Here is a 21801-nt window from a genome sequence, read left to right as displayed (position 1 = left end):
CGTGAGGGCTTCCCCCTCTAAGTATAGCGGCAGCAGGGTGACCACATCTTCTATCTTTTGCAGCTTCGCCACCATTTTTAATTTCTCCAGCCACTTAATCAGGTCGCCCTCCCCAGTAAAGGGTCTCAACATCTGAGTGCTCAGTCTCCACTCAGCCATGTTAATTGCTTGATACACCGAAATAGCTTGTCGCTTGCGTGACACTGCTGTCCGAACTTTCACCTTCCGGTTACCACTTGACGCGTCTTCTCTCCACTCCAAAACGAACTTCTGCAACTTTAGCTTTTCTCTCCCCTTCTCCGACTTTTCTCTTCTACAAATACAACTTCTCTGCTCGCAATCTAACTTCAGAATGCCTTCCTTCCCCAAATCACTCCTCTTTTATTTCCAATCAGGAGCATCTCATTTGCATACCTCGTGGTCACCCTGTAGGCATATAAAGAAACAGGGCAGCTATTTTTGTTTCTTTCTTCTTCATTATGAACACGAGGTAAGCCACACAAAAATGCGGTCGGTCGTTCTTGTTTCTTTTTTTCTTCATTTACACCACACTTAAAATTTTAATTTTCTATATATAAAATCACACACATCAATTAAGACATATGGGAAATCGAACTTGTAATTCGATCGTTTTTTATTAGATTTCTCATATGTCTTAATTTGTGATTTGACTGCTTTCGATTTACTTGAAAATTACACTCATATTCCTCAAAAATCCAGATTTATTGTTTTCACAACTATTTCATAAAATTCGTTGAATAGTAGTGTCCAGTGTAATAATCGTAACCCATATTTTGGAGAAAAAGAATATAAAGGCATTTATCAGGAATTTGCCTGTTTTCACTAAATCTAATTTTCTAGATATAAAATCATACACTTAAATTAGATTTTTCATGTCTGAATCAGTAAACCATATTTTGCAGAAAAAGAATATCAACAAATGTATCAAGCATGTGGCTTTTTACACTAAAAATCATTTTCTACATATAAAATCAAACACTTAACTCGAATGTTGCTTTTAACTAGTTAAATTTCACTGTTCAGTATCTGAATTACGTAAAAAAGGTTACAAACCTCGCAAATAGAACAACGTTATTCGTAAGTCTCTCAGCATAGTCCATGGTAAAAATGAGCGTGTCTTTTATTTTTCAGTTTCTTATTTAAAAAAAGTTTTAAAAAATACAATATCTTCATATTTAATAATCATTTTTGCAGGATAAATAGTCATTTATATACGACTCAAAAGCTTAGAACAAAATTACTACTCTGTATAGAAAGAAAAGACGGACTATTTTTATTTTCTTAGTACTTACTTTTTTATTACTTATATTTATGTTTTTATGCATTATAATTGTTTAAACAGTTATCCCAGTCTTGCAAAACCTCCAGCCAAGTTTTTTTCCAAGCTTTAAAACTTTAGTAATCTATAGCAATAAAACTGCAGATACCACTTAAATAGTCCAAACACAAACTTATAAAAATATGTTCAAGTCAAAATGGTTTATTCCAAATTCCTCTCTAAAAACAAAACAAAAGCTACTTGCTACGTTAAAATGAGTATAAAACACTATCACTTATAATAATGCATAACCAACTGGTAAGATTTGAAGAAAATATGACGGAACGGAACTGAGCAGACAAGAAGAAAAAAGAGCGAATAATTGACTCACTGACTGGTGCAATATCCTTTTTTTTTAAGTTCTTCACTCTCAGCCTAGTTTTTTTATTTTTTAGGTCGCTCTTTTGTGACTGCATTTTCTGTCATAATTTTATTTCTTTTATTTTTATTCCTTTTCTTTATATTGACCTTTTTTGTTTAACCTTAATTTTACACAACTTTACATACATAGTCTTACTATTAAAGTACAAAATTTGGACCTAAATATTTCGGTCCAGTTACTGAGTTGAGAAGGAGATATCAGTAATTATGATCTACTTTTTTTTCTTGCTTTCCTTTTTTCTTCTTTTTTCTTTTTTTATCTGTTCCTTTTTTGTTTTTGTTTTTTTTTCTTTATTTGTTATTGTTTTTCTTTCACTTTTCTTTCTTTTCTAGTAACAGTCGTTTAGTTGAATTATCTTCTTGACAAGGAGAAAAGCATAAATCTGATACGTCTGTCAATGGCTCACACTGTTTTTTTTTCCTGAACTTAGCATAGACAGTTCTGCTATTCCCATGAAAACAAGCTTTTTCCAAACAATTCTGATCTTTTATGTCTTTCTGATCACTACCGCACGCTATGTAACAGGTGACAATGAAGGGCAGTGAATATAAGGAGACAACCTAAGTTTACCATTATTTTCGATCTGAAATTAAATGCACGGAATCCCTTGAATTTTTTTCCATTGTAATCAAATCTCACTCGATTGCCTGCTTCCAATTCATTTTTAGTATTGTTTTTCTTTTGCCACCAGAGTCCATTGGTGCACTTGGTTGGCAATTCTCTATGTGGCCAATCCTAGGTTATGTCCAACCAGCTGAAATGTTGTTTGCAAATTTATAAAGAGGAACTTTATTATATGCAAAAGTTGTAATGAAAAATAAAGACCTTTTAAGATATTAGAAAGGTTTTATTCAACATAAAATTCAGCAGGGACAACAACATTGTCGGTAACGAACGACTAAGCCTATTGTCTCTCACACTAAGCTAAACGACTATTAGCGTTTTATTTTTACTGGACCCCTTAAATTACAATTCTGCTTCACAAATATTCTAATTTAAGGTTTTAGAAATTACTGACCCGATGATGACATTCTGATCCCTTCAAATGGAAAACCAGATCCATTGGAACTTATTTTGGAAATATGCGAACTAAAAGCACTCGCATACTCATCCACTCTATAATAAAGAGCAATGTGTATTTGTATGCATTTATATATATATATATACTCCTAGAAATTGTTTTTTAATGTATTGATATTCATATTAAAACCCCTTTTTTCTGTTTATTTAAAAAGAAAATACAACTTTATTATATATGGGTCGTTGAATTGCAAAAGATCTAGCTAATTTCCATATTCTTTTAAACATTCACTTTAATTAATTCCCTATTAGTTCTTTAAGTTTTCTTATGGAATGATCATCTTTAGTTAATTATTATTATTATGTAATTATATTCTTGCAGATATTCTACTTGATTACGTAATATTTACAAAAAAGGTTATAATAAACACCCACCCCTTTCTATATATATTTATGTATGTATATATTTGTTTAAAAAATTTTGCCTACTGTCAGTTTTGGTCTACAGACATGAAACTTAATATATAGGGTATTCAAACCCATGCGAAACTTTATAGCCGGGGAAAATCGGTGCAAAAGCATGAGAATTAAAAAAATGGAATTTACCAGTTAAAGGTCGAATGACGGCATTACGGATATGCATGCTTGGTTCATGTTTTAACTTTTAGCCTCACAGCAAACATGTCTTAATAGCTCAGGCGTTAACGTCAAAGGAAAAAGTAAATCATAAGCTAAACGTTTTGGTTTTGATTTTCGGTGGTGGCACACGAGTCACTTTTTTGTGTTTTTTTTAACGTTTTAAATCATTATATATAATATGGAACACGAAATCTGCATTAATTAAAATATCATATTTAAGCATATTTTATTTTATATATATATATATATATATATATATATATATATATATATATATATAATGAGAGAGAGTATATAGCAAAATAATAATTATATAATATTTTTATTCATAGTAATTTTATTAAAATAAAATAAAATAAACTTTTAATCTCAAGTCTTTCGTTGGAAAACTTATTTGACTCAAGTTTTCTATAGCAATTGCTTACTTCCAAGAATTAACGCTGGTCCTAATATTATTTTAGGGATCGTCAGTTGAGTGCCAGGAAAACACTGTTTCATGGGTTTAAAAACAAAAAGTGTGTTAAATCATAGCTCCCCAGCAGTATTGATCAAGCACCACCTTCCTTGAACAAAAGAAAAAAGGTTTCAGATATCGAATCTATTTTTTTTTGCTTCAGATTAATTATTTTGCTAAAAAACGCCTTCCTTACTTGTCATTTTTGTGTGTATGCATATATATATATATATATATATATATAAAATGAAGGAGTAAAAATTAAGTTTACAAGCCAAAAGCTTCTGTAAAGTTAAAGCAAATATAAATATTAATATTTATATAGTAATTCCACCCAAATAAAAAAGGCTCAATACAATCAAGATAGAAAATTAGAGATGCAAAATCCAAAGTTAAATAATAAAAAAAACTATATTAACTCATCAGATCAGTAAAGAAGGCTCTTTATCCTTTTCTGATCGGAAGCATTTGGCTTGGAAATGCTATGACCTGAAAAGGTTCTTTCTTTTTCCTTATTGATTGAATGAGTTAATAAAGTTTTTTTTTTATTCAACTACAAATTCTCATCTCTCATTTCAATTGCTGCTCCATTTAACTGTATAGAACTTCTATTTTGATAGGTTTACTTACTAAAAGATTCTTGGTATCTTTATCAATTTAATTTAAGACTACACATGGTATTACTGGGCGAATACTTAACATAATTAAATACTTCCTAAGTAAGAAAAGAATCCAGGTTGCCCTCGATGGTTGTAGGTCAAAACAATATGATATAAATGCGGGTGTACGTCAGGGGTCGATCCTTGGACCTTTATTATTTCTGATATTCATAAATGATCTTCTGATAAAATTGTCTCTGAGATGTGTATCTTTTCTGACGACATCACACTTTATAACAGACACGAGGGGAAATGAATGAACGCATATCCAATGCAATGGAGAAAACCTTAGAGGAAGACCTCCATTCTGTAGTGGGATAAGGACATAAAGGGATGGTAACATTTAATGCTCTCAAGACTAAGCTAACTTATTTCTTTAAATAATTACAACCACTGATAGCCATGACTAATGATACATTGTCTGAAAGTAATTCATTCAAACTCCACAGCTTAACGTTTACAAGAACAGATTGAGGGCATTGCCAAGACTGCTGCAAAAAAAGTGGGATCTCTTTATCGTGCTAGAAAGTTACTTACGTCTGAGAGTATCCTGTACCTCTGCAAGGCCACAATTTGCCCATGTATGGAGTATTGTTGCCACATTTGGGCTGGTGCATCTGTTACTAGTCTCTCACTCTTAGGCAAGGTCCAGAAGAAAGTCACCAACCAATAGGTTTCACACTGTCAGCAGGGCTCCAATCTTTATCCCATCGACAGAATGTTGCATCCCTGTGTCTGTTTTACAAGTATTTTAATCGTATGTGTTCTGAAGAATTTTAAGCCGCACTCAACATAAATATCCTGACATACCTGACAAGCAGCTAAATCTCACCCCGACACAGTGGGGATCCATAGATGCCAAAAAGCCTTCTATTTTAGTAGTTTCTTCCCCTCAGACTGCTAAAATTAAGAATTCCTTTCTGGGTCCTTGCTCTCCTGAATATACTGACATGCAGAATTTCAAGTGTAATATAAACAGACATCTTGCTACTCAACTCCCTACATAGTGTCCTGGCAAATTATGTCCTAGATAGAAGTCACTTACATCAAAGTGCCTTGTTTGACGTTTAAATGCAATAAAAAAACAAACGTGTATATTATTATTATTTCATGATTTAAAGGTTATGTGGGTGTTTTGAAGCATGAAAACAATGTTACTTTTTGTATTATTTTATTTTTCATATTTCCAGCGGCCCTCCGCTCTTACAAAAAGTAACATCGTTTTTCATGCTTCAAAAAAACCCATAACCTTTAAATTAATATTCTAGAAGCATATGTGAACTTTTAACATTATTATCATTTCATGTATTTACATAAAATTTTATGCATTTTTCCAGTATAGAAATATAAGGAGAGCTAGGTAGTAAGTTTTGAAAGTATACTATGGCAATTAAACTAAGCGGAAAATTTTCTGTAGCTAAATTGTCAGATATATTTTCAAAACTAAATATATATATATATATATATATATATATATATATATATATATATATATATATACTAGACTACCCTTGACCCGTTGGGTCAGTATATGTTATAGCTAGCTATAGAATAATGAGTTGAAAATTGCTGGGTCCTTCAACCTCACTTTCTTTCTCACCTTGAGCCGGAACTTTCTTTTCTCTCCTCTCACCGTTTTCTCTGTTTGAGCAAAAGCACAGTCGCCTATCCGTCCGAGTTCGGTCTTTTATTCCTCCCAGATCTCGGGAATTCTCGTGGTTAGTCTCACCCTCTTTCCCATAAAACCAACCACGCCTACTACTTCCTCTTCTTCTTCTTCCTTTTTTTCCTCTTCCAGCCCCTGTGTATTGACAGCAAACAGAGCAGACTTTCTGTCTTTTGGAGATGAGTGCATTAGAAGAATTACTACTACACTACCCCTGATCCTATGATCACACATGAAACACTCGACGTTGGTCTTTTGTGCCTTGTGCTTCTTCATGGCAAAACAATCATTGTGACTTTGTCAGGAATAATTCAAACACTTATTGTGCCTTCATCTGGAATGTCATCGATTAAGTTGTCATCTTCACCCACGCTGGGTGACCGCTCACCCAGTGTCTCACTGATGGTCACAAATATCTCACCACCATTTTCCGAAGGCATGTCGGAGCAGGCCATTGGTGGGCCCGGTCCTACTATAGATCTCTCACATGGCGTGGCATTCCATCGACCGATATATTTTGCCTACTGGTATTCCCAGTCACACGTCCCACTCTATACCTGGTAGTACATCGTCCGTGTGGAGTTTTTACCCACACTCGGTCACCCATTTTGTAGACAGTTTGCTGTTGATTGTCTATCAGTGCTGTTATTCCATCAATTCCTTTAAGCCGTATGCAGTACCGATGGACCATATTGGCAGGTGCTATAGCAGAGGGCAAGTCATCCTTTGGCATAATGTTGTACCAATATACTGCCTTCGGTATGGTACACGATTTCCTGGCTGCAATCCTTTTGGCACTTCTATGACATCGTTCAATTTTGCCATTACCGGAGGGAACACATGCACAACGAAATTGAAGTCTGATTCTCCATTCGTCCATGAAGGCTTTTAAGCAAGCTGCAGAATTTTTGTAGGAATTTTTGACACCCCTAACACGAAACTGCGAATACAATATAAAAATCTCGGAATTTCTCTGTTAAAAGTGGGTTATGTATTTTTTTTTAAGGATTATACTTCCAAAATAAACTATTACAGTTGTTTTAAAAGTAATAGAAATATTTTTTTTTGTTTTTTTTTTAAACAGTAATGAATTTTCCGAACTCAATATTTTTCAATCTTTAAACTTTAAAAATCTATCAAAATTTTTCTATTGATTCTATTTTTACGATATTTTCAGGGTCAGTGTGAAATTTTATGTTCTTTCCAATAAATCGAATATAATATTTTAGACAAACGTTTTTTTTTTTTTATTCACGGTCCCCCCCCCCCCCCCATCCCAATTTTTAAGTGTCTATTACAAAGTAAATACTTAATTTAGACCCGGATAAGTACATAATTATTTACTCACAAATTGAAGAGAAAAGGTCAATACATAATATATTCAAATTTAAAAAAAAACGGACATCGTGTTCTCGTAGAATTTTACCTGTAAAGTTTGAAGTTTAAAACCTTTTTTTTAAACCACGTTATTTGTTTTTTCTTTTTTCTTTTTTTTTTTTTAATGGAACCTTGGTCCTTGCTCCTTTAATTGAAAAAAAAATTAGGGCTTGAATTACATTTTTCGAGGAGTTATAAGCTTGGAAAGACAGGGGGTCGAATAATTCACGCCTCCAATTTTGTAAATGTCTAATAATAATTAATTTAGACCCGGATAAGTACATAATTATTTACTCACAAATTGAACAGAAAAGGTCAATACATAATATATTCAAATTTAAAAAAAAACGGACATCGTGTTCTCGTAGAATTTTACCTGTAAAGTCCGAAGTTTAAAACCTTTTTTAAAAAAAAACACGTTTTTTTTTTTTTTTTTTTTTTTAATGAAATCTTGGTCCTTGCTCCTTTAATTGAAAAAAAAAATTAGGGCTTGAATTGCATTTTTCGAGGAGTTATAAGCTTGGAAAGATGGGGTGGAATTATTCGCTATTTTCACAAAATTTCTGATACTGCTAAAGCTGCTCTGAAAGGCAGTGTCATTATCTGTTAGAATCTCTGATGGTGGACCTGGTTCATAGAAAAGAATCTTTAGTTGATTGATAATACATGTAATGCAGACAGGTTGCATAGGTTCGGTGTTCCTCTTAATTGCATCAAGCCACCACTGAGGCACTCTCGTCAATTGGTCCGCCTTGTTTTAGCTAGATTTAACCAAGAATACCTCCATCGACAGTGAATATACCTTCACCAGTTTCATTATTGTATCAAGACACCATCGGATGAGCATTTCACCATTTAGTCCATATCTTGGCTCTGTCAGTAATGGTATTCAAGACCCATTTATGAACACATGCAGAATCGGTAAATAAGTGTGAGGCGGTCATCTTCCAGAGGATTGCCAAGTTCATTCCTTTAATGATAGCATCGAGTTCTGCTAGGTTTATATGTTGGGAGCCCTTTTCAGGACGTAACCAGCATACAACCTCGATCACAGTCCCAGCTTGCATCGACCTAGACGTCAAGAGCTTTGCCTTTGATACACCATTTGCCTTGCGCGGGATCTTCTTTGTGGAGTCTGGCAAGAACCTCCTTGATCATGATGTTGAGAGAAGCATCATTTACTTTGTCGTTCCACCCTGTAGTGACGTCAGATGTTCTCCTTTTGATAAATGCTACAGCAACAAGAAACCAGCCACCCACGGGAAGGTGTCCAACCAACTTGCCACAAAGTGAAAATATATTTTGTCACATGATGACATGAGGTATGTCTGGGATCTTGTTCCCTCTTCGATAACGCAGAGCATTATCCTCTCCGTAGACCTGCAAACCAAGCACTGGCGCACCATCCTGGAGTTTCTTTGATTCTTTGCTGAGAAGTCCAAAGTTGCTGAGATGCTCCTTCACATGTGCTGCAGGCACAACACTTTCGTCTACATATGCATCATCAATATAAGCGGATCTTGCCAGCTGTATATTCTTGTCCTTCGTCAGGTTAGCATCAACAATGGTTTGCATGATGGATTGTGCCACATTGAGTCCAAACCCCATGCGGGTCAGGCAATACCTCTGTCCTTTGATCATTACTGCTTGATATGGCCATAGTGATTTGTGCACACTTATTTGAAAGTATGCCTTACGATGGTCCAACACCGATACATTTGATCCTGCCCGCTGTCATTCTCTCAATTTTTCGGTGTATATATCTGCCCTGGCCGTAAATGGGTCTACATATTTATTCAACTCCCAATAGTTGAGCACCTGCTTCACCTTTTGTTGGTTCTGCTGAATGACCTCCATTAGTGGGACAGGTCCTTTGGGGCCCCAATTCTTTCACTGGGTACGGAACCAACCATCCATTATTAAACTAGACCTGTAGCTTAGCATCATAGTCTCCGTGGGCTTTCACAGGGATGTTACACTCTGGCACTCTATTGTATATTTTTTTGGTGGCTGATCACTGGACCACTTCCATGACACGGTCCAGGTTTTGGTACGTTGGTTGAATTTCGTGCAAAAGTCGGGTTGTTCCAGCTGAATGGTCGCACCCAAAGCAAAAGCTGTCCCAACAAAATGTGCTTTGCCTTCCTTATCAATATGCACGCCACCAAATTTCTTGATGACTTCCATCCCTAGAAGGAGGTCAAACCCCAATAGTTTGCTGTCCACCACCAGTACGTCAGTCTTCAGAGGATTCATGTTGGCTAATGTTAATATTATGCTGCCATGACTAAACAGGCACTTCTGTCCTGCCGTTAGAATTGTGGTATTCTTCCGTATTTTGAGTTGACATAACAACCCACTTATAACCGATGATCAGCAGCCAGAATCCACCAACACTATCAGATCTAACCCATCGATCTTTATCATGAGGAGCACCTCCTTTAGTTTGTGTGAGGAAAGAGTAGTGCTGGACTCTCGCCCCTTGCCTCGTTTCCCGGACACCTTGATGCCACATGTCCTTGCTTCTTGCATTGATGACAGTGTATCTCTGGAAGCACCCTGCCTGCTTTGCCCCCGCACTACCAGCAGTTTCTGGCAAAGTGATTGGGATCTCTACACTTGTGGCACCGCACTGTAACTACATCCTACTGGTCAGAGTTTGAAGGTTGGTCCACAGGTACAAGAGGAAGAATTCTGCGTCTCCTGATTGCTGCAGTGACGGGTTCCTCCACTTCTGCCTCCTCCATCATAAGAGCCCGGGCACTCGCAAGAATCTGCTCCAGAGTCATCCGTTCCATTCTGGAAGATCTCCGTAACTATTGCCTAAGAGAACTGAGGAGTCCTGAGATGAAAGCGCAACTGAGCCATCGATCAGAAGGGTTTTCTTCTATTAACTGCGCAAGATTCTGCAAGAAAAAAAATACAAAAATAATAAAAATGTTACTTGATAAACTTTTATACGTTTTTATGCAGAAATTTATGAGTAAATATACATTTACAATAAAAAAAATGTATAAAAAATAATATAAGACTTACCTTTTTTGTAAAACAACTTTCTTTTTATCGAACTATACAGACGAGATTTAATTGTATTAAATTAATGTTAACGTTCTCTGTTGACAAAAATTATGCAAATGACGGGACTGTTACTTAGAAGCAAGCTCTGTATATTTTTTTGAAAAAGGTGTAAAATAAAATTGTCACCACTTTAATTAAAACATCAAATCAATTTTTTTTAGGCTGATGCTGGATTTCTTAATTTAACATTGCCAATAGTCATATATTCCATTATATGAATATATGTTTTGTTTTTTTTAATATTGGAAACCTTTAATAAAAAAGTCTATGTTTAAACTTCATATCGCGGAATATTGGAATTTAATATCATTCAATCTTTTTAAAATTAATTATTTTTTAGAATTCTGTTTTTTTGTTGTTGTTGTTGTTGTTGTAATTAAAATAATTAGATTATTGAGAAAAAGCGTTGATTTTTTTTTGCATAATAATAATGATTTTATGTCCATTTTTTTTGTTTTTTGCAACTTTAAGGTAAGTAAAATAAATAATGGTTTTATATATATATATATATATATATATATAATATATATATAGTTATTAAATAGTTATTTTTACATATGCATATATATTATATATGCATATGTAAAAATAACTATTTTTTAATTATTTAAACTCTTCAGCTTTAAAAAATGTTGCAATTTTTATGCACCTAAATTAATTTTGTTTTAGTTTTCGTAAAATGAAAGGGGGGGGGGGTAAAACACCTACAAATATTTCCTCTCATATATCTAACAAAACTTTCTTTTCATATATAAGTCAATTTAAAATTGAATGGGTATCGAAAATTTCATGAAAATCTGACCATTGATTTTTTGCTAGATTTTTTTTAAACATGCGTATGTTTACGGCTCCACAATAGTCACTACATAGAAATGTTTTTTAGAGCGTCGATAATATAAATGATTTTCGTCTCGCTTTTCATTATTTTCGTATGTTGTAAAAAAAATTTTTTTTAATATTAGTTTATTTGAAGCTTCTTCTTTTAAATGGTACAAAAGTTAGAATGATAATATTAAATTAAATTACAGTTACATCGTGTTACATATGGAGGAGGGGGTACATTTGTGGCGCACGTTGGAGGTACCTTTAGTTTATCATTAAATTACTTTAACCGCTGTTGAGACCCTGATGAGACGTTTAACATTGTCAAAATGTAAATTAACCTGTGTCGTCTTTTTTCTTGTTTTTCTTTTTTGTTCTCCAAGCTTTATTTTTCCATTAGTAACAGAGATCTTCTGCAAAAGATGGTCTGTATATCACTCAAACAACTTATTTTATTCCCACCCGTCCCCAACAATACATACTTAGGTTTCTTTTCTTTTTCCTTCGCCCAATGAGCTTACATTGTCACATCTATGCCAGTCACGAAAATGGGCCGTAGACAATGTGTCTGCTGAATGCATATTTCTAAATAGTCCCAACATAAGCAATAACTATATTTGCAAGATCTCATGCGGATATGAGAATGCTTTGTCCTGTGAACCTTATCGAAGATGAAAAGTGTAGACACTACAAGATCAGTATCAGTTTATAGCTATGGTCAAAGGGAAAATATAAGCGTCATGAGAGAGACCAGTGAGAAATTTAATGTCGCCCTGAACACCAGAATAGCCGTCACTTGGAACCTCTACAACATCCATTTCTATTCTGTCATTAAAAAAAAAGAAAATTGCTTCTATAACAAATACTTTGATATCATCAACTTTCTGTATTTTTAATATCATCTACTCTATAATAAAGAGCGATGTGTACCGATTTATGTGTGTATCTATTCTGTCCTACAATATAAAGCAAGTAAAAAAAAAAGGCTAAATTTTAAGTCAACGCCATTTTAAGTATTTAGAAGAATTGAGAGAGTAAATAGCAAGTAAGACCACGCCCCTGCATTGAATCTATTTCCATAATTAGATGTCTTTTTACTTTCTATACAAATTTATATTTATTTCTTTACATTTTTCTTTTTTAAACTTCACAGTTTAAGACGTTTTCTTTCTTAGTTCTTTCTTTTGTTTTTAATATGAATATTAGTGTGATGTTAGTGGTTTTATATTAGTGTGATGTTAGTGGTTTTATATTAGTGTAATGTTAGTGGTTTTATATTAGTGTGATGTTAGTGGTTTTATATTAGTGTGATGCTAGTGGTTTTAAATTAGTATGATGTTAGTGGTTTTATATTAGTATGATGCTAGTGGTTTTATATTAGTGTGATGCTAGTGGTTTTATATTAGTGTGATGTTAGTGGTTTTATATTAGTGTGATGCTAGTGGTTTTATATTAGTGTGATGCTAGTGGTTTTATATTAGTGTGATGTTAGTGGTTTTATATTAGTGTGATGTTAGTGGTTTTATATTAGTATGATGCTAGTGGTTTTATATTAGTGTGATGTTAGTGGTTTTATATTAGTGTGATGTTAGTGGTTTTAAATTAGTATGATGTTAGTGGTTTTATATTAGTATGATGTTAGTGGTTTTATATTAGTATGATGTTAGTGGTTTTATATTAGTGTGATGTTAGTGGTTTTATATTAGTGTGATGTTAGTGGTTTTATATTAGTGTGATGTTAGTGGTTTTATATTAGTGTGATGTTAGTGGTTTTAAATTAGTATGATGTTAGTGGTTTTAAATTAGTATGATGTTAGTGGTTTTATATTAGTATGATGCTAGTGGTTTTATATTAGTGTGATGCTAGTGGTTTTATATTAGTGTGATGTTAGTGGTTTTATATTAGTGTGATGTTAGTGGTTTTATATTAGTGTGATGTTAGTGGTTTTAAATTAGTGTGATGTTAGTGGTTTTATATTAGTGTGATGTTAGTGGTTTTAAATTAGTGTGATGTTAGTGGTTTTATATTAGTGTGATGCTAGTGGTTTTATATTAGTGTGATGTTAGTGGTTTTATATTAGTATGATGCTAGTGGTTTTATATTAGTGTGATGCTAGTGGTTTTATATTAGTGTGATGTTAGTGGTTTTATATTAGTGTGATGCTAGTGGTTTTATATTAGTGTGATGCTAGTGGTTTTATATTAGTGTGATGTTAGTGGTTTTATATTAGTGTGATGTTAGTGGTTTTATATTAGTATGATGCTAGTGGTTTTATATTAGTGTGATGTTAGTGGTTTTATATTAGTGTGATGTTAGTGGTTTTATATTAGTGTGATGTTAGTGGTTTTAAATTAGTGTGATGTTAGTGGTTTTAAATTAGTATGATGTTAGTGGTTTTATATTAGTATGATGCTAGTGGTTTTATATTAGTGTGATGTTAGTGGTTTTATATTAGTGTGATGCTAGTGGTTTTATATTAGTGTGATGCTAGTGGTTTTATATTAGTGTGATGTTAGTGGTTTTATATTAGTGTGATGTTAGTGGTTTTATATTAGTATGATGCTAGTGGTTTTATATTAGTGTGATGTTAGTGGTTTTATATTAGTGTGATGTTAGTGGTTTTAAATTAGTATGATGTTAGTGGTTTTATATTAGTATGATGTTAGTGGTTTTATATTAGTATGATGTTAGTGGTTTTATATTAGTGTGATGTTAGTGGTTTTATATTAGTGTGATGTTAGTGGTTTTATATTAGTGTGATGTTAGTGGTTTTATATTAGTGTGATGTTAGTGGTTTTAAATTAGTATGATGTTAGTGGTTTTAAATTAGTATGATGTTAGTGGTTTTATATTAGTATGATGCTAGTGGTTTTATATTAGTGTGATGCTAGTGGTTTTATATTAGTGTGATGTTAGTGGTTTTATATTAGTGTGATGTTAGTGGTTTTATATTAGTGTGATGTTAGTGGTTTTAAATTAGTGTGATGTTAGTGGTTTTATATTAGTGTGATGTTAGTGGTTTTAAATTAGTGTGATGTTAGTGGTTTTATATTAGTGTGATGCTAGTGGTTTTATATTAGTGTGATGTTAGTGGTTTTATATTAGTATGATGCTAGTGGTTTTATATTAGTGTGATGCTAGTGGTTTTATATTAGTGTGATGTTAGTGGTTTTATATTAGTGTGATGCTAGTGGTTTTATATTAGTGTGATGCTAGTGGTTTTATATTAGTGTGATGTTAGTGGTTTTATATTAGTGTGATGTTAGTGGTTTTATATTAGTATGATGCTAGTGGTTTTATATTAGTGTGATGTTAGTGGTTTTATATTAGTGTGATGTTAGTGGTTTTATATTAGTGTGATGTTAGTGGTTTTAAATTAGTGTGATGTTAGTGGTTTTAAATTAGTATGATGTTAGTGGTTTTATATTAGTATGATGCTAGTGGTTTTATATTAGTGTGATGCTAGTGGTTTTATATTAGTGTGATGTTAGTGGTTTTATATTAGTGTGATGCTAGTGGTTTTATATTAGTGTGATGTTAGTGGTTTTATATTAGTGTGATGTTAGTGGTTTTATATTAGTGTGATGTTAGTGGTTTTATATTAGTGTGATGCTAGTGGTTTTAAATTAGTATGATGTTAGTGGTTTTATATTAGTGTGATGCTAGTGGTTTTATATTAGTGTGATGCTAGTGGTTTTATATTAGTGTGATGCTAGTGGTTTTATATTAGTGTGATGTTAGTGGTTTTATATTAGTGTGATGCTAGTGGTTTTATATTAGTGTGATGTTAGTGGTTTTAAATTAGTGTGATGTTAGTGGTTTTATATTAGTGTGATGTTAGTGGTTTTATATTAGTGTGATGTTAGTGGTTTTATATTAGTGTGATGTTAGTGGTTTTAAATTAGTGTGATGTTAATGGTTTTATATTAGTGTGATGCTAGTGGTTTTATATTAGTGTGATGCTAGTGGTTTTATATTAGTGTGATGTTAGTGGTTTTATATTAGTGTGATGCTAGTGGTTTTATATTAGTGGGATGTTAGTGGTTTTATATTAGTGTGATGCTAGTGGTTTTATATTAGTGTGATGTTAGTGGTTTTATATTAGTGTGATGTTAGTGGTTTTAAATTAGTGTGATGTTAGTGGTTTTATATTAGTGTGATGCTAGTGGTTTTATATTAGTGTGATGCTAGTGGTTTTATATTAGTGTGATGTTAGTGGTTTTATATTAGTGTGATGTTAGTGGTTTTATATTAGTGGGATGTTAGTGGTTTTATATTAGTGTGATGCTAGTGGTTTTATATTAGTGTGATGTAAGTGGTTTTAAATTAGTGTGATGTTAGTGGTTTTATATTAGTGTGATGCTAGTGGTTTTATATTAGTGTGATGCTAGTGGTTTTATATTAGTGTGATGTTAGTGGTTTTAAATTAGTGTGATGCTAGTGGTTTTATATTAGTGTGATGTTAGTGGTTTTAAATTAGTGTGATGTTAGTGGTTTTATATTAGTGTGATGCTAGTGGTTTTATATTAGTGTGATGCTAGTGGTTTTATATTAGTGTGATGCTAGTGGTTTTATATTAGTGTGATGTTAGTGGTTTTATATTAGTGTGATGCTAGTGGTTTTATATTAGTGTGATGTTAGTGGTTTTATATTAGTGTGATGCTAGTGGTTTTATATTAGTGTGATGTTAGTGGTTTTATATTAGTGTGATGTTAGTGGTTTTATATTAGTGTGATGTTAGTGGTTTTATATTAGTGTGATGTTAGTGGTTTTATATTAGTATGATGTTAGTGGTTTTATATTAGTGTGATGCTAGTGGTTTTAAATTAGTGTGATGTTAGTGGTTTTATATTAGTATGATGCTAGTGGTTTTATATTAGTGTGATGTTAGTGGTTTTATATTAGTGTGATGTTAGTGGTTTTATATTAGTATGATGTTAGTGGTTTTATATTAGTATGATGTTAGTGGTTTTATATTAGTGTGATGCTAGTGGTTTTATATTAGTGTGATGCTAGTGGTTTTATATTAGTGTGATGCTAGTGGTTTTATATTAGTGTGATGCTAGTGGTTTTATATTAGTGTGATGTTAGTGGTTTTATATTAGTGTGATGCTAGTGGTTTTATATTAGTGTGATGTTAGTGGTTTTATATTAGTGTGATGCTAGTGGTTTTATATTAGTGTGATGTTAGTGGTTTTATATTAGTATGATGTTAGTGGTTTTATATTAGTATGATGTTAGTGGTTTTATATTAGTGTGATGCTAGTGGTTTTATATTAGTGTGATGCTAGTGGTTTTATATTAGTGTGATGTTAGTGGTTTTATATTAGTGTGATGCTAGTGGTTTTATATTAGTGTGATGCTAGTGGTTTTATATTAGTGTGATGCTAGTGGTTTTATATTAGTGTGATGTTAGTGGTTTTATATTAGTGTGATGTTAGTGGTTTTATATTAGTATGATGTTAGTGGTTTTATATTAGTGTGATGCTAGTGGTTTTATATTAGTGTGATGCTAGTGGTTTTATATTAGTGTGATGTTAGTGGTTTTATATTAGTGTGATGTTAGTGGTTTTATATTAGTATGATGTTAGTGGTTTTATATTAGTGTGATGCTAGTGGTTTTATATTAGTGTGATGTTAGTGGTTTTATATTAGTGTGATGTTAGTGGTTTTATATTAGTGTGATGTAAGTGGTTTTATATTAGTGTGATGTTAGTGGTTTTATATTAGTATGATGTTAGTGGTTTTATATTAGTATGATGCTAGTGGTTTTATATTAGTGTGATGCTAGTGGTTTTAAATTAGTGTGATGTTAGTGGTTTTATATTAGTATGATGCTAGTGGTTTTATATTAGTGTGATGCTAGTGGTTTTAAATTAGTGTGATGTTAGTGGTTTTATATTAGTATGATGTTAGTGGTTTTATATTAGTGTGATGCTAGTGGTTTTAAATTAGTGTGATGTTAGTGGTTTTATATTAGTATGATGCTAGTGGTTTTATATTAGTGTGATGCTAGTGGTTTTAAATTAGTGTGATGTTAGTGGTTTTATATTAGTGTGATGTTAGTGGTTTTATATTAGTGTGATGCTAGTGGTTTTATATTAGTATGATGCTAGTGGTTTTAAATTAGTTTGATGTTAGTGGTTTTATATTAGTGTGATGCTAGTGGTTTTATATTAGTGTGATGTTAGTGGTTTTATATTAGTGTGATGCTAGTGGTTTTATATTAGTGTGATGTTAGTGGTTTTATATTAGTGTGATGCTAGTGGTTTTATATTAGTGTGATGTTAGTGGTTTTATATTAGTGTGATTCTAGTGGTTTTATATTAGTTTGATGTTAGTGGTTTTATATTAGTGTGATGCTAGTGGTTTTATATTAGTGTGATGTTAGTGGTTTTATATTAGTGTGATGCTAGTGGTTTTATATTAGTGTGATGTTAGTGGTTTTATATTAGTGTGATGTTAGTGGTTTTATATTAGTGTGATGTTAGTGATTTTATATTAGTGTGATGTTAGTGGTTTTATATTAGTATGATGTTAGTGGTTTTATATTAGTGTGATGCTATACGTTTTAAATTAGTGTGATGTTAGTGGTTTTATATTAGTATGATGCTAGTGGTTTTATATTAGTGTGATGTTAGTGGTTTTATATTAGTGTGATGTTAGTGGTTTTATATTAGTATGATGTTAGTGGTTTTATATTAGTATGATGTTAGTGGTTTTATATTAGTGTGATGCTAGTGGTTTTATATTAGTGTGATGCTAGTGGTTTTATATTAGTGTGATGTTAGTGGTTTTATATTAGTGTGATGCTAGTGGTTTTATATTAGTGTGATGTTAGTGGTTTTATATTAGTGTGATGCTAGTGGTTTTATATTAGTGTGATGCTAGTGGTTTTATATTAGTATGATGTTAGTGGTTTTATATTAGTATGATGTTAGTGGTTTTATATTAGTATGATGTTAGTGGTTTTATATTAGTGTGATGTTAGTGGTTTTATATTAGTATGATGTTAGTGGTTTTATATTAGTATGATGTTAGTGGTTTTATATTAGTGTGATGCTAGTGGTTTTATATTAGTGTGATGCTAGTGGTTTTATATTAGTGTGATGTTAGTGGTTTTATATTAGTGTGATGTTAGTGGTTTTATATTAGTATGATGTTAGTGGTTTTATATTAGTGTGATGCTAGTGGTTTTAAATTAGTGTGATGTTAGTGGTTTTATATTAGTATGATGCTAGTGGTTTTATATTAGTGTGATGCTAGTGGTTTTAAATTAGTGTGATGTTAGTGGTTTTATATTAGTGTGATGTTAGTGGTTTTATATTAGTGTGATGCTAGTGGTTTTATATTAGTATGATGCTAGTGGTTTTAAATTAGTTTGATGTTAGTGGTTTTATATTAGTGTGATGCTAGTGGTTTTATATTAGTGTGATGTTAGTGGTTTTAAATTAGTGTGATGTTAGTGGTTTTATATTAGTGTGATGTTAGTGGTTTTATATTAGTGTGATGTTAGTGGTTTTAAATTAGTGTGATGTTAGTGGTTTTATATTAGTGTGATTCTAGTGGTTTTATATTAGTTTGATGTTAGTGGTTTTATATTAGTGTGATGCTAGTGGTTTTATATTAGTGTGATGTTAGTGGTTTTATATTAGTGTGATGCTAGTGGTTTTATATTAGTGTGATGTTAGTGGTTTTATATTAGTGTGATGTTAGTGGTTTTATATTAGTGTGATGTTAGTGATTTTATATTAGTGTGATGTTAGTGGTTTTATATTAGTATGATGTTAGTGGTTTTATATTAGTGTGATGCTATACGTTTTAAATTAGTGTGATGTTAGTGGTTTTATATTAGTATGATGCTAGTGGTTTTATATTAGTGTGATGTTAGTGGTTTTATATTAGTGTGATGTTAGTGGTTTTATATTAGTATGATGTTAGTGGTTTTATATTAGTATGATGTTAGTGGTTTTATATTAGTGTGATGCTAGTGGTTTTATATTAGTGTGATGCTAGTGGTTTTATATTAGTGTGATGTTAGTGGTTTTATATTAGTGTGATGCTAGTGGTTTTATATTAGTGTGATGTTAGTGGTTTTATATTAGTGTGATGCTAGTGGTTTTATATTAGTGTGATGCTAGTGGTTTTATATTAGTATGATGTTAGTGGTTTTATATTAGTATGATGTTAGTGGTTTTATATTAGTATGATGTTAGTGGTTTTATATTAGTGTGATGTTAGTGGTTTTATATTAGTATGATGTTAGTGGTTTTATATTAGTATGATGTTAGTGGTTTTATATTAGTGTGATGCTAGTGGTTTTATATTAGTGTGATGCTAGTGGTTTTATATTAGTGTGATGTTAGTGGTTTTATATTAGTGTGATGTTAGTGGTTTTATATTAGTATGATGTTAGTGGTTTTATATTAGTGTGATGCTAGTGGTTTTAAATTAGTGTGATGTTAGTGGTTTTATATTAGTATGATGCTAGTGGTTTTATATTAGTGTGATGCTAGTGGTTTTAAATTAGTGTGATGTTAGTGGTTTTATATTAGTGTGATGTTAGTGGTTTTATATTAGTGTGATGCTAGTGGTTTTATATTAGTATGATGCTAGTGGTTTTAAATTAGTTTGATGTTAGTGGTTTTATATTAGTGTGATGCTAGTGGTTTTATATTAGTGTGATGTTAGTGGTTTTAAATTAGTGTGATGTTAGTGGTTTTATATTAGTGTGATGTTAGTGGTTTTATATTAGTGTGATGTTAGTGGTTTTAAATTAGTGTGATGTTAGTGGTTTTATATTAGTGTGATTCTAGTGGTTTTATATTAGTGTGATGCTAGTGGTTTTATATTAGTGTGATGCTAGTGGTTTTATATTAGTGTGATGTTAGTGGTTTTAAATTAGTGTGATGTTAGTGGTTTTATATTAGTGTGATGCTAGTGGTTTTATATTAGTGTGATGTTAGTGGTTTTATATTAGTGTGATGTTAGTGGTTTTAAATTAGTGTGATGTTAGTGGTTTTATATTAGTGTGATGCTAGTGGTTTTATATTAGTGTGATGCTAGTGGTTTTATATTAGTATGATGTTAGTGGTTTTATATTAGTGTCATGTTAGTGGTTTTATATTAGTGTGATGTTAGTGGTTTTATATTAGTGTGATGTTAGTAGTTTGATATTAAAATCCTCCATGAGAAAGTATGTTGCACAACAACGTCTCGAGTGGTATGTTCATGTCACCCCTAAAATTCTCCGAAGTATGCCCCACATTGATGTCAATAGCCCAAAGCCACTTAATATGCCAAAGATATGATGATAAACAGTTGATGACAACACCTGGTTCTTGGAATTGGCCACAGCAAAATAGCGACAGACAAGAGAAGTTTGAATTCATTCATGAAACATTTAAACTGCGAAAGACAGAAAAATTAAAAATATGATTTTGATCTAACATATAAATTAACTGGTGAGATTTTAGAAGTTGGGCCTAAATAGCATTTAAGCTAATATATTAAACTTGGATTTTCATTTGTTACTGTCTCATGTCCTGTGCACTATAATAACATATTTCACTACAAATTATTTAAAAAATTAATACCACCCGGAGAACTGGTAATCTATAAATATTTTTTCAATTATAACTAAAATACAAGAGGCGTGCAATAAGTAATGCCCCTTACCCACTTCGAGTTGTCTGATCTAGCTGAAACTTTGCATGTGCAATGATTTATATCTCTACGGGTTATGTGGCAAATTACAGCTCTAAACTAATTGTGGTTTCTGTTTTACAGGTGTTTGAACTGAATCAGGTGTGAAATCAAGACTGTTGAATGTCGAGCAGTGATCCGGTTTTTGTATTTGAAAGGACGCACACCACAAGAGACTTTTGATGAAATGAAAGAAACTTATGGTGATAGTGCCCCATCATATGACCTTGTAAAACGCTGGCATCGTAAATTCAAACATGCCGGAAGTCTGTGGAAACAGTTTCCAGACTTGGTAGCCCCCCCCCTCCTGCCATTGATGAGGCATCTGTCTGTCAAGTTGAAGCTGCCATTTTGGAAGATAAGCGCATTACTATTCGCAAAATAGCCCAAGATGTCAAGATTAGTACAGGGTCTGTGGAAACTATCATTCATGACCATTTGCATATGCATATGGTGTCTACCGGATGGATTCCCAGGTTGCTCACACCATTCCAGAAGCAAGAACGTGTTGAGTGCTTGAGGATGAGTAAAAGTTTTTCAAAATGCTGATTACACAGGATGAAACCTGGGTCCATCACTATGATGCAGAGACTAAAGCCCAGTCAATGCAGTGGAAGCACTTGGACTCACCACCTCTAAAGAAGGCAAGGGTGCGGTCC

General features: G+C 32.3%; 1 long non-coding RNA gene across 1 annotated transcript in view; it reads left to right on the top strand.

The window, feature by feature from the left end:
* LOC145280014 (uncharacterized) overlaps window positions 1-21801 on the top strand; it is a 1242036-nt gene that overhangs the window by 911102 nt on the left and 309133 nt on the right. The window lies entirely within an intron of this gene.

The sequence above is a fragment of the Euprymna scolopes genome, chromosome 1, assembly GCF_053919585.1.
Source record: "Euprymna scolopes isolate OS-2025 chromosome 1, ASM5391958v1, whole genome shotgun sequence".
NCBI classification, from domain to species: Eukaryota; Metazoa; Mollusca; class Cephalopoda; order Sepiida; family Sepiolidae; genus Euprymna; species Euprymna scolopes.
The sequence above is the reverse complement of the archived record's forward strand: the minus strand, read 5'-3'. Positions and strand labels throughout refer to the sequence as shown.